General features: G+C 37.3%; 1 non-coding gene across 1 annotated transcript; it reads left to right on the plus strand.

Moving 5' to 3' along the window:
* Positions 1–782: 782 nt before the first annotated feature.
* Positions 783–855, plus strand: TRNAK-CUU (transfer RNA lysine (anticodon CUU)). The gene has a single exon. It is a non-coding gene; the product is annotated as a tRNA-Lys (tRNA).
* Positions 856–12202: the final 11347 nt, after the last annotated feature.

A 12202-nucleotide genomic window follows, 5' to 3' on the forward strand; every position in this document is an offset into this window, starting at 1 on the left:
TTGTGACCACTGATGATAAAACGATGAATATGCAAGAAATTGACAAAGAGACACACACAATTGGTGACGGAGTTTGACTTTTCAGCCTACGTCTCTAGGACTCAAGATTGAATCCCATCCACTATATTAGAGGGATTACCTTATAGATTAAGGGAGAATTGTTAGGGTCTACCATGAGTTTAAGTTTAGCTTGAACCATCTTAAACCGGCGCCTATACTATCGATTCAGGCTATGCTATTTATACTTGGGTTGGTTCATGTATTTGGATAATTACAATAAGAATCATTGACATCTAATTGTAATTACAATAATTAAAGGGACTAAATTCTTACAAAATTACAAATGTGGAAGACGTTAAGAACTTCATTTTGGAAGACGTTAAGAACTTAAGATGGATGATTCATGCTTCATTGCTGCTATCATCATGCTTCATTGCTGCTCTAGTTGTCTGTTTCTGTTTCCGAGAAATTGATTGCTTTGGTTCGAATCAGGCGACTGGAATCTGGATTCACTCAAAATAATCCATGGAATGCATATCTATAATTCTCACTATTAATTATCTAATAGTTATAATTAAAATTTAATTTAATGGATTCTTAATTCTTTTGATTTCATTTTTCCTCTTTTTCTTTTTTTAATTCAGTTTTCAATTAGATTTTATTATAATGGTTGGGTAATTAAATAAATATAAATCATATATTTAATTAAATTGGCTCTAAATATATATATGATTTATATTTAATCTAATTATAATTACAATAAGAATCATTGATATTTCCAAGCCCGTCTAGCTCAGTTGGTAGAGCGCAAGGCTCTTAACCTTGTGGTCGTGGGTTCGAGCCCCACGGTGGGTGTTTATATTTACAATTTTTTAACCTTAAAAAAACAATTTATTTATGCATGATTTTTTTAACCTTAAAAAATAAGAATAGGGGTGGGTCACTTTCACGATAAAGTGACAACCACATTTGTAGTTTTATTAGTTTCTTTTTTTTTTGCCAAAACAAAAAGATAACGATTATATTAAATGAAAGAGTTTAGGTCAAAAGATCTATACAAACGAGAGGAATCCACAATAAACAAAGGTGGGATACCCACCAGGATCTATCTATAGATAACCTGCAAGCAACCTTAGCAAGGAAATCAGCAAAGCCATTGCCAGTTCTAGGAATATAACGAAAAGAAACTCTTGGGAAAAAAGAACAGCGCTTCAAAATATCTACTACTAAGCTGAAACACATCCAATCTAAAGATGAGTGGAGACCCTGGAGAGCACTAACAACAGGTAAATAGTCTGAATGAATATTCAAATCTACCGCTCCTAATGAGGAGCACAGAGTAATGCCATTTTTCTAATTACTTCAAGTTCAATTAAGGTTGCTGAAGCACTATGACCATATCTGCATTGAGCCACTACAAAACCACCATTATAATCCCACATGATGCACCCTCTCCCTCCTTTGTGAGAAATACTATCCCATGATCCATCAACAAAAATTTGAAAAAGAGCAAGTTCTTTAGAAATGATATGACTAGGCCTTGAATAGGGATCTGAATAGGGATCTCCATGAGCCCTTTGAAATTCCGTAAAATGAGTGTTGGTTATACTCCATATATAATTCAATTCAATTAATTGATGGGGAAAAAATTCCTTACCTGAATTCGCTTTCCCTTACTTGAAGTATTCGCAGCGGAAGTCTAGATCCACGTTCTCGTTCCACCACCAAAGATTTACCGGCGAGATTCCACAATCACAGGGAAGGGGAATAATATCCACAACCCAAATGCCGTGGATTAATGGAATGAAGATCAAATACTAGGAAAGAAGAATTTCTAAGCCTGCGATTCTAAGAGAGAGGGAGAGAGAGATGGAGCCGCCGTTTCTCAGAGATTCGCTCGTGCAAATGAATCACTCAGTTACTTACTCACTAATGCGGTTGTTACCAAAATATATAACCCTATTTTGTAACCGCCCTAATAGTGAGTTTCCAATATTGCCCTTGGGCATTTAATTTATTAATCAAATTAATAAATTCCAACAGCTCCCACTTGCACAAGGGCAAGTGTTAATCTTTCAATGTGTCCCAGACACACTTGTATATCCCAGATATACACATTCAATCTCTTTGCTATGTATCCCAGATACATAGACCTCTTGTGTCCCAGACACACATGCATATCCCAGATATACATATTCAATCTCTCTGCTATGTATCCCAGATACATAGACCTCTTGTGTCCCAGACACACATGCATATCCCAGATATACATATATATTGATCTCTTCATTATGTATCCCAAATACATAGACCACCTGTGTCCCAGACACTAATATCCACAAGTCATACTGGCAAAATGGGTTGTGCGACCGGTGATATACTTGCACGCGTGAGCCCCAAACTAGAAACCTTCCCAGAAAGCCAGAATGGCACATCACTCATAAAAACAAATCAAATAAGCATTAGTATAACACAGTGTCCTAGGTTTATTCAAACTCACCAGACTAAAGGTATCTCGATCCCTCTGAGAGATCACCTTCTTGTCCTTAAAATGGTCACTCTTTGTAACACATACGGTTGGCGCCAGCAAACACTTTTTAGGGTGCAGTTGAATCAAACCTTTCCTTTCGCCCCAGACCATCACTACACTTAGGATTGACTCCTTTCCCGGTAGTGCCCCTTTAGGTTGAATCAATCATGACCATAGGTAACACCCCAAAGTAGCCACATCAACCATTCGTTTCATGATGTCGTCGAAAGTCACTAAGAACACTAATGGACCATAAGGTCCAGGACTCACACAATGAGAGGAGCATGGATCCATCCTCTTATTTCCAATGATCGCTAAGCACACATAGTATGATATATGTGCTATGGTGGAGTACTCTATATACAATAGAACGTATGTCCATCTCAACACCATACAGGTCTTAGTCTAGTCGTAACCTCTTGCGCCTAACCCGAGTTTCTTTATTGTAGCCATCCTAGCGCCACATAAAGTACTCGCACTTGGCTCCTATAGGCAGCATGAATAGTGGGAACATTCATGTCGATTCTCTTTACAATAGAGAAACTCATCTTGATTCTAAATCAAGGCGACATCATGATTATGAATTGACCTACACAAAGTCATTCACAATCCGTCTCATCTCTGCTCGCCTCCAAGGCGCCAGAGGCGAATGCTCGTGTGAGTGAGCCATTCTCTTGCCTATTGACATATCTTGTTTTATGCTAGCAAAACACAATCACACAGAAAGTGAATAAAAAAAAAATGCTGGAATGAACTCATATTATTCATTAATAAGAAAGTCTCAGTACAAAAATAAGTCACAATCTCATGAAGCCCAAGGATTTTACATGAGAAATAAAAACATCCTTGGCTATAGATTTGGTAAGAGGGTCAGCTACCATCTGACTAGTAGATATGTGCTTAAGTACAACTTTCTTCCTTGATGTAATGTCTCTAACAAAGTGATATCTCAACTGTATATGTTTGGTCTTCCCATGATACTTGGGGTCCTTGACGTAGCTAAGAGTTGCCGTACTATCACAATAGACAAGGGCAGCCTCTTTGGATGTCATCACAATCCCAGTATGTCGAAGGAATCTCCTCAACCAAACAGCCTCTTGAACCGCAGCTGAGCATGCCACATACTCTGCTTCCATGGTCGAGAGGGATATACAAGCCTGCTTTTTGCTACACCACGAAATGGCCCCGCCATTCAGCAAGAAAGCATATCCAGAGGTTGATTTGCGCTCATCGATGTCTCCAGCCCAGTCGGCATCACTATAGCCAATTAACCGCAAATCCGATCCTTGGTAACACAACATGTAGTTACCCGTTCCTCTGAGATATCTCAATATCCTCTTGACTGCTTTCCAGTGCTCTATGCCTGGGTTTGATTGGTACCGACTAACCAAACCCATTGCATAACAAATATCCGGCCTAGTACACATCATAGCGTACATAAGGCTACCCACTGCACTGGAATATGGAACTCTTTCCATCTTGGTTTTCTCCTCTAGAGTCTTAGGACCCATAAATAAAAAAAATAGTTTTATTAAAATAAAACATGCAATTATGTTAAAGCTATGAGGTGGTTCACACAGAACACTTCTACCTCATTAGCTCCCACTAGGCCCCAATAAGCCCTCAATGCCCAAACATCACACAGACTGTCGGGCCATTGGTGTCTAGTAAGTTAGAAACACATTCTGAACTGGAAAGACCAATATCCAAAAAAAAAATCCATCTCCCAGACGGACTGCCGTCTGCCCAGACGGAATTCCTTCTGCCTTTTATGCCCAGACGGATGACCGTCTGCCTAGACGGAAATTCCGTCTGGCATTCTGTGACCAGACGGTCATCCGACTGGTTCAGACGGTCGACCGTCTGGGTCACTGTGACCACTCTGATAATAGACGGACGACCGTCTGGTCAGACGGTCGTCCGTCTGGTCCACAGTGACCAAAAAACGGCGATTTTTCAATTTTTCTTGAACGAAATTTATAAAAAAAAAAACGGTAAAACACGTTTTTTCACTCAAAAATCATCCAAAAACACATGAAAAAAATCCAACAATAAATTTTAAACAAAAATTATCATCATGGATTATCAATTCATGCAAATCTTCATTAGGAAAATTCACAAGGATCTCCCACTCGGATCCGAATCAAAATTAAAGGTTTCCAAAAACCCTATCAATTCTCCCATGGGTTTCGTATTAAATCCTTGATCCTCCCATTGGATCCATACAATAAAATTAAACAACGGGGAGGAACAATAAACGTGGGAACCAATGGCTCTGATACCAATGTTGGTTATACTCCTCTTTAGCTGTTGATCAAGATATGGTGCTTCTAATAGAGATTTGCATTGATGCACACATGGATTCTGGGAGACAAGCTCAGCTCGCAAACTCAAGGGTCATGTTGACCAAATTCTCTTAGTCCAATCATAAGACATAAAAGCATGCTAGATTATCTCACCATTAGTTCCGCAAAGTATACATGCAGGTTGAATAGATGTTCATGACGATAAGATTGCCTTGACTGAAAGTCCTGCATTCAACAAACATCAAAAGAATAATTTAAACTTAGGGTGAATGGACAATTTCTAGAAAAAGCTCCACCAATTTGAGAATTCATTATGTTGAGTTGGGTACTTTGACCTAGTCAAAGCCTTTCCAGCCAGTTTGGAGTGATGTTTCGTGTTAGAAGTGTTCCAAGTTCAATTCTTACAATATTGTAGGTTTTTGTAGAGGATAATCCTCAAATTCAAATTCACATCCACCGTAACCAACTCTATCCTCATTTGATCATATCTCCAGCTGATCAAGAAAAGTTTGAGTATGGTTAAAATATCAACAAGTTGTAGAGTTTGATGTAAACAAGTTGTAATTCAAATTAAAATATTTAAATTGTAATTCAAATAACATTAATATATATCTCCCACTCACCTGAAATTCAAGTTGTGGAGCACCGGTCTGTTGGTAAATCAACGCTCTTCAGAAGGGCTCGTGATCCTTTCTACGTGATGGCTCGCCTTTGTCCCATTTTTCACATTTTTCAAATATAAAGATTGGGGTCGGGTTAGGGGTTAATCAGGGCCAACTCGACCCTATCAAGGTTAATCAGGGTCAGGTTAGGGTTGGTGATTCTTAAATCTTGATAGAGTTGGGTAGGGTTTAGGATTTCAATTTCAGCTTTCAAGGTTGGGTTAGAGTTCAAGGTTGACCCGACTCAACTCGGCCCATTGACACCCCTAGGTATATGCTTCTTTTGGCCAATCCTTAAGAATTGGAAATGCAGCAACATATGATAATTATGTATGAAACTGAGGGGACTAATCATAGTTCAAGGTGATACAATTTTATAATGATTTGAAATAAAATGATAGAATAGCATGATTAATTGTACTAGGTTCATTTTTGACACAAAGTGAAAGGGCCCAATGGCCCACTGTTCGATTTCATAATTAATTGTTCATTTTTAACTTACATTTTTTTGTATAGCCTATGGTATCTTACTTGTAAAAACTAGATAATTCCGAAGTAGATCTAGGCCACTCTTTCTTGAACATAATTTAGAATGTCATCTTCGTAATTTTATCCATCTATTTATCTACATTTTTTCTTGAAAATTTTCTTTTATTTTGTAAATTATTTATACTCATGTGGGTAATCAATCTAAACTATCTTATCTTAGTATCTTGATTCGTAACAAAATGTTGCCTTGACCTGATTTTCCTAAAACAAAGTTATAATAAGATCAAATCTTGCGTTGAAACTTTTCTCGAAGGTTTTAGTAATAAAAATGCTTCTAAGGGTGATCAAAGCATAATTGTACCAATTAGACTACTTGGGTAGGCCAATTTATGCAACTTTAATTCTTCAATAATTCACCTCCCTTCTAGTTGCATTATTGAAAAAAATTTATATTTTCATGGGGAGATAGTAGTATCAATAATTATGATAATCAATTAAGTACTACCAAAAAAATCTAGAAATCAACCCTCTAATCCAATTTGATTACTTTTTAATCCAATATTAGATCTCAACCACTTCTGGCTACTAAAAGTCACTTGCTTCTACCAAGATCCCAGCATCACAATTCAATTTTTGTCTAAATTTTGGAATAAATGGGCTTCTAAATGTGGTATTTCAATGGTGATTCTTTCCCGGGCCTTCGCTTATCAAATGAGTCGGAATTTAATATTTCCTATTTGAAAAAAAGTATCAATATCTCTATATACTAGACGCTCACTAATGAGTACCGCATCTTCAAAATTGTGACCTTCTCATGGCATATAGACTGCTATCAAAGCGCGTTTTCGCCACCTACTGGAGCGGCATTGTTTGCCAAAAAATTGTCCCTTTTTAATGCATTTACTTGGGGTGAAATGGGTTCTGGAAAATGGAGAGTATGTTGAATACTAAGAATATTTTGGTTGCATTGAAGTGAAGGGAAATTATAGGAAGTGAAGTAAAATGAAAGAATTATTTTTCCCTTTTATGTTGCTTGGTTGCAAATGGAGTAAAGTGAAATTAATTTTATCCAGTTGTTTAGTTGGCCATGCAAAATTAATGTAAAATATGTCAACCTATTCTATTTTAAGTGTCATGATTATGGTAGGTATTCCATCATATAAGATTCCTAACGCAATGTATTGCATTAATAACATCATATGCCTTGTCAATAGACGTATCCTACACTTTGTGTACATATCAATGAGTATATTACAAACATAGACATTCATGTCCATCCGCTCATCCTGCACAAATTCATGGATGGTCTTGTACTCTAATATTTGTAGTTTCTTGCGTGTGAGGTGTGAGGTGGAGGTGCAAATGGGTTAATTTGCTTTTAGCTACTAGTGCTCTCATTGCAGACGGATGCAAGATTTTCAATCCTTACCAAGCAAATACAACTAATTCAAATGAAAGACAGTGGTGGCAACCTCCTATGGAGAGATAGTAAGACTAAGTAGGTTTTCGTTTTGAACCTTCGTCCTTCCAACCTCACCCCATTCCAATTTCTTGGGCATAGATGTTGTAAACGATTGAGGAATCTGCACGCACACTAGAACTGTTGTTGTAATCACAATATTCTTTTAGAGCTGAAACGTACATGAAGTACTTTCTTTAAGGTATTTAGACACCCCGATTTGTGCAATACGGGTTCTAAGAGTGTCTTCACCCCAAGATCAGTCAGCCCAAACCTTTAAGGTTGCACCCTAGAAAGGTTTACTCAAGGTCCCAGAAAGGTTTACTTAAGGTATAATCAGGTTATGTTCACGCTTAACAGGGAGAGAGAGAGAGAGAGAGAGAGAGAGAGAGAGAGAGAGAGAGAGAGAGAGAGAGAGAGAGAGAGAGAGAGAGAGAGAGAGAGAGAGAGAGAGAGAGAGAGAATTATGTGTGTCAAGAATGAGCACGAAAATGAGTTTATATAGAGCCCCAAAGGCTGTGGGTGAAAGGGTAAGGTTGTGAGGGTACCTTTCAGCTCAACTCTCTTTAGGAAGGTACCTCCAGCTGACCTCCCTATAGGAGAGTGCCACTCAAATAGCATCTCCATGTATTCACCAAGTAGTGGGCTTTCCAGAATAGGGCCCATGACAAACTGGGCCTTCCGGATCAAAGCCCACGACCCAAGTCCCAAAGTCCCAAGTTATATATCTATATAATCATGGCAATGTCACTATAGGGTTTAGGTAAATTAATAATACATGGGCTCTTACTATATATAAACCATATAATCAGATCCTCTCAACCCGATGTGGGACTAAATAAAACCATAGACAAAAGACACAATTAAAATAAATATTTATATAAAGTTTTAAACATATTTACAACAATAGAAGTCTAAAAAATTATAATTAAAATGAAAGAGTGTAACATAATTAAGTACTTACTACTAAGTTTGTCAAAGAATAAGACCTTGCTTCAAGTGAGATAATATACAATCTCCTTTACCTCTTCAGGATTTAGTTATATCAGTGTTTTTTTTTTCTTTTTTGGGTTGTTTTTTTTTTGGGGGGGGGGTGTTAAAGGTTTTAGTTATACCACTTGCTACTCTCTATTTTTCTACCCAAAAAAAAAAATAGTGACTACTCTTAAATGGGTGGCCAAATGGATAATTGCACCGATTAGACAAATTGGATTCAAATTTATGTTGAAGAAGATAACTTATTGATAATTATAGAAACCAATTAAGTATCAAAGAAACCTAAATAGATCATTGATCTCATTTGAGTACCTCTAATTGAATGGACTGGCCCTAACAAAAAAGTTGAAGAATTGATGGTTGAATACCAATTTGACAAGTTGGTCAATCAAAACCAGTTGTGTGGACCAATTGACAACTTTACACATTTTTTTTTGTTAGAACAATCAATTTTATGCATCTTTGATGTAATTTGGAGAGATATTGCTCAAAGTTATTTGATTCATAAGGCCCCAGTAGGGTATTTATAGTTACAATCTATTTGAGTCCCACTCTGAGTCGAAAAAAGAAATGAAAAACAAATTGAAATAATAAACTAACTCTAGACTTATTAGGAAACGAAATCCTATTCTAATTAGAAAAACCTTAGCCCATACTTTCAACACTCCCCCCTCAAGTTAAGCATAGATATTTATGATGCCTAACTTGCCAATAATATTATAGAATATTTTCGTGCTTAAGCTCTTTGTGAGCACATCAACCTGTTGCTTGTTTGAAGTAACAAAGGTGATATGGACTAACCCAACCTCAACCTTATCTTTGATGAAATGTCTGTCAATACTGGGTTGTGAGCTATGCTTATTGTTGACTAACTATCTGAGTACAATTGTATAGAAACCTTCAAATCTGTACCAACTTTCTGAAGCAACCCTTTCAGCCATAATATCTCACAAATTCCCTGAGCAATTGCCTTAAATTCGGCCTCAACACTAGACCTCGCAACCGCAACTTGTTTCTTGCTTCTCTAAGTTACAAGGTTACCTCTCACATACACAATACCCGGAGGTACACCTCCTATCTTCTGGACATCTTGCCCAGTTTGCATTTGTATATGCCTCAATCTTCAGATGTCCATAAGTTGAAATTAAAATCCCTTTTCTTGGGGTGGCCTTCAAGTACCTCAAGATCTGATACATTGCATCAATGTGTGAGAAGTAAGGATCATACATATACTAGCTAACAAGACTAATTGCAAATGTGATGTCAAGTGAGATGGATAAATCAACTTTCCTACTAATTTTTGATACCTTGTCTTTTCAACTGGTTCTCATTTCTTTACCTTCAAATGTAGGTTAGGCTCAATAGGAGTCTTAGCAGGCTTACATCCTAACTTCCTATTTTCCTAAAGAAGATCCAATGTATACTTCCTCTGAGATAGAGATACACCATTGGCAAAATATGCCAACTCCAAACCTAGGAAATATTTGAGTTTTCCCATGTCTTTGATTTTAAATTCGGTTCCCAAAAAAGTCTTCAATGCCTGTGATCACAATATCATCCGCATATACTAAAAGTACGGTAGTTTGGGAACCATATTATTTAATGAACAAAGTGTGATCTGCATTACTTTGTTTATAGCCATTTGATATAATTGCTTTATGGAGCCTTCCAAACCAAGCTCTTGGAGATTGCTTTGACCCATATAAAGCCTTCTTTAACTTGCACACTTTCACATGAGTCTCAGCAATAGAATACCTGGGTGGTACATCCATGTATACCTCCTCTTGGAGTTCTCCATCCGAAAAAACATTCTTCACATCTAACTGTTGTAAACTCCATCCTTTATTAATTGCACATTAAAGAATAGTACAAACTATACTTATCTTGGCAGCATGGGCAAATGTCTCTTGGTAGTCAACGCCATAAGTCTGAGTGAAGCCTTTGGCCATCAATCTTGCCTTGTAGCTCTCAATGATCCCATTTGCTTAGTACTTGTTCACGAAGACCCATTTGCACCGAATAGTCCGCTTTTTTGTAGGCAAAGTCACCAAGTCCCATGCTTTTTTCCCCCCCCCTCCCTTCTAGAGCTTGCATTTCCTCATCCATAGCTTCCTTCTAGTTTGAATGAGATAATGCTTCCTACCAAGTTTTAGGAACAGAAGTAGAAGACAAAGAGGAAATAAAACTTTGAAATTCTAGGGATAGAGATTGATATGAAACATAATTGGAAATAGGATGTTTTGTGCAAGCTCAAGGCTGCTTTCTTAATGCAATTGGTAAGTCCAAAATAGGATCAGAAAAGGGTTAAAGACAGACTCACCTGGAGGAATGGATTGTTCAAGGCCAGGAACGAAAGCTTTTAACTAGCATGGTTCAGAAGGACTCGTTGCTTTCTTTGATAGATCTTCAGAGGTCTAGTCCCCCCATGCACATCATCCACCAGTTGTTCCTATTTGGTCACTCCATCTTCCAAAGGAGGATCATCTGCAAGATTCTCAGGAGAAATATAAAAAGGAGGAATCAACATTGGAACCTCTTCACTAAGACTCTCCCCCTAAAGAGGTGTAGGGGAAAAATAAGGATTCTGTTCTTGGAACACAACATCCAAGGAGATGAAGAAATGACAAGAACTAGGATGATCACACTTATACCCCTTTTATATAGGAGGATAACCCAAGAAAATGCACTTTAACCCGCGAGGATCCAAAAACCTTAGGTGGATTTATTCTTGTCCTTTGATTATGCTATGTCATATGATTGTATGGGCTTTGCATTGAACCTTAGTCATGTAGTTTATCATCCCCACGAGTATTTGGGTATGAACAAATTTGGCTAGGTGGGGTGTGATAGATGCTGGCAGAAGTTTTTCTAGTTCCTTGAAACTTGTGATGGCCTGTTGTGACTTGCGATGGGTTGTTGGTGTCTCAGGTCTGACATAACTTTGATACCATGACGTAATTTGGAGAGATATTGCTCAAAGTTATTTGATTCATAGGCCCCAATGGGGTATTTATTAGTTATAATCTAGTTAAGTCCCACTCTGAGTTGAAAAGGAAATACAAAACAAATAGAAATAAGAAACTAACTCTAAACGTATTAGGAAACAAAATCCTATTCTAATTAGGAAAACCTCAACCCCTACTTTCAACAATCTTGGATGGACATCACATAATATAAGGCAAAACTTTTCCATTAGCCATGAGGGGATTCGAACTCTGACCTTCTATTTGAAAGTGTTAATTTTTTTAACCCAATTGAGTAACCCCTCGGGGTCATGTTAATGTGTTTTGATAAGTGTTTTGGCCGAGGTATGTGGTATCAATTTGGTACTATCTTCTCTCTCTTTTTTTTCCCTTCTCTCCTTTTTGTGAGGGGTATTTAAGTCTTAACACATTAAAATTTAATAGTCAAGGTTGAAAGACTAACGTTGGGTTTTTTTATTTGTAATATTTCAAGTTCACCATATTGGACAAATTGAAATACTGGCCACTTAAGGGGCAAACAAGAGTTTGGGTCCAACTTAGGTGGTCAAAATGTAAAAAACTCTATAATATATATTAGGCCCTCTAGGGAAATTCCTCTAGAGGCACAAAAGAAGGATTTACAATGAACGGGAATATAGACTGCCACCAAATTCTAGAAAGATTAAACTATTTGGAACCTCTAAATAAGTAATCAGCATATATATATTATTAATTTGATCTATGTACATAAAAAAAGCTTGAAGACTCAAAACTGATATGACAATGAAGGATTCCTT

Source organism: Hakea prostrata, chromosome 7 (genome assembly GCF_041222555.1).
Source record: "Hakea prostrata isolate BN-2017 chromosome 7, UWA_Hpros_2, whole genome shotgun sequence".
NCBI classification, from domain to species: domain Eukaryota; kingdom Viridiplantae; phylum Streptophyta; class Magnoliopsida; order Proteales; family Proteaceae; genus Hakea; species Hakea prostrata.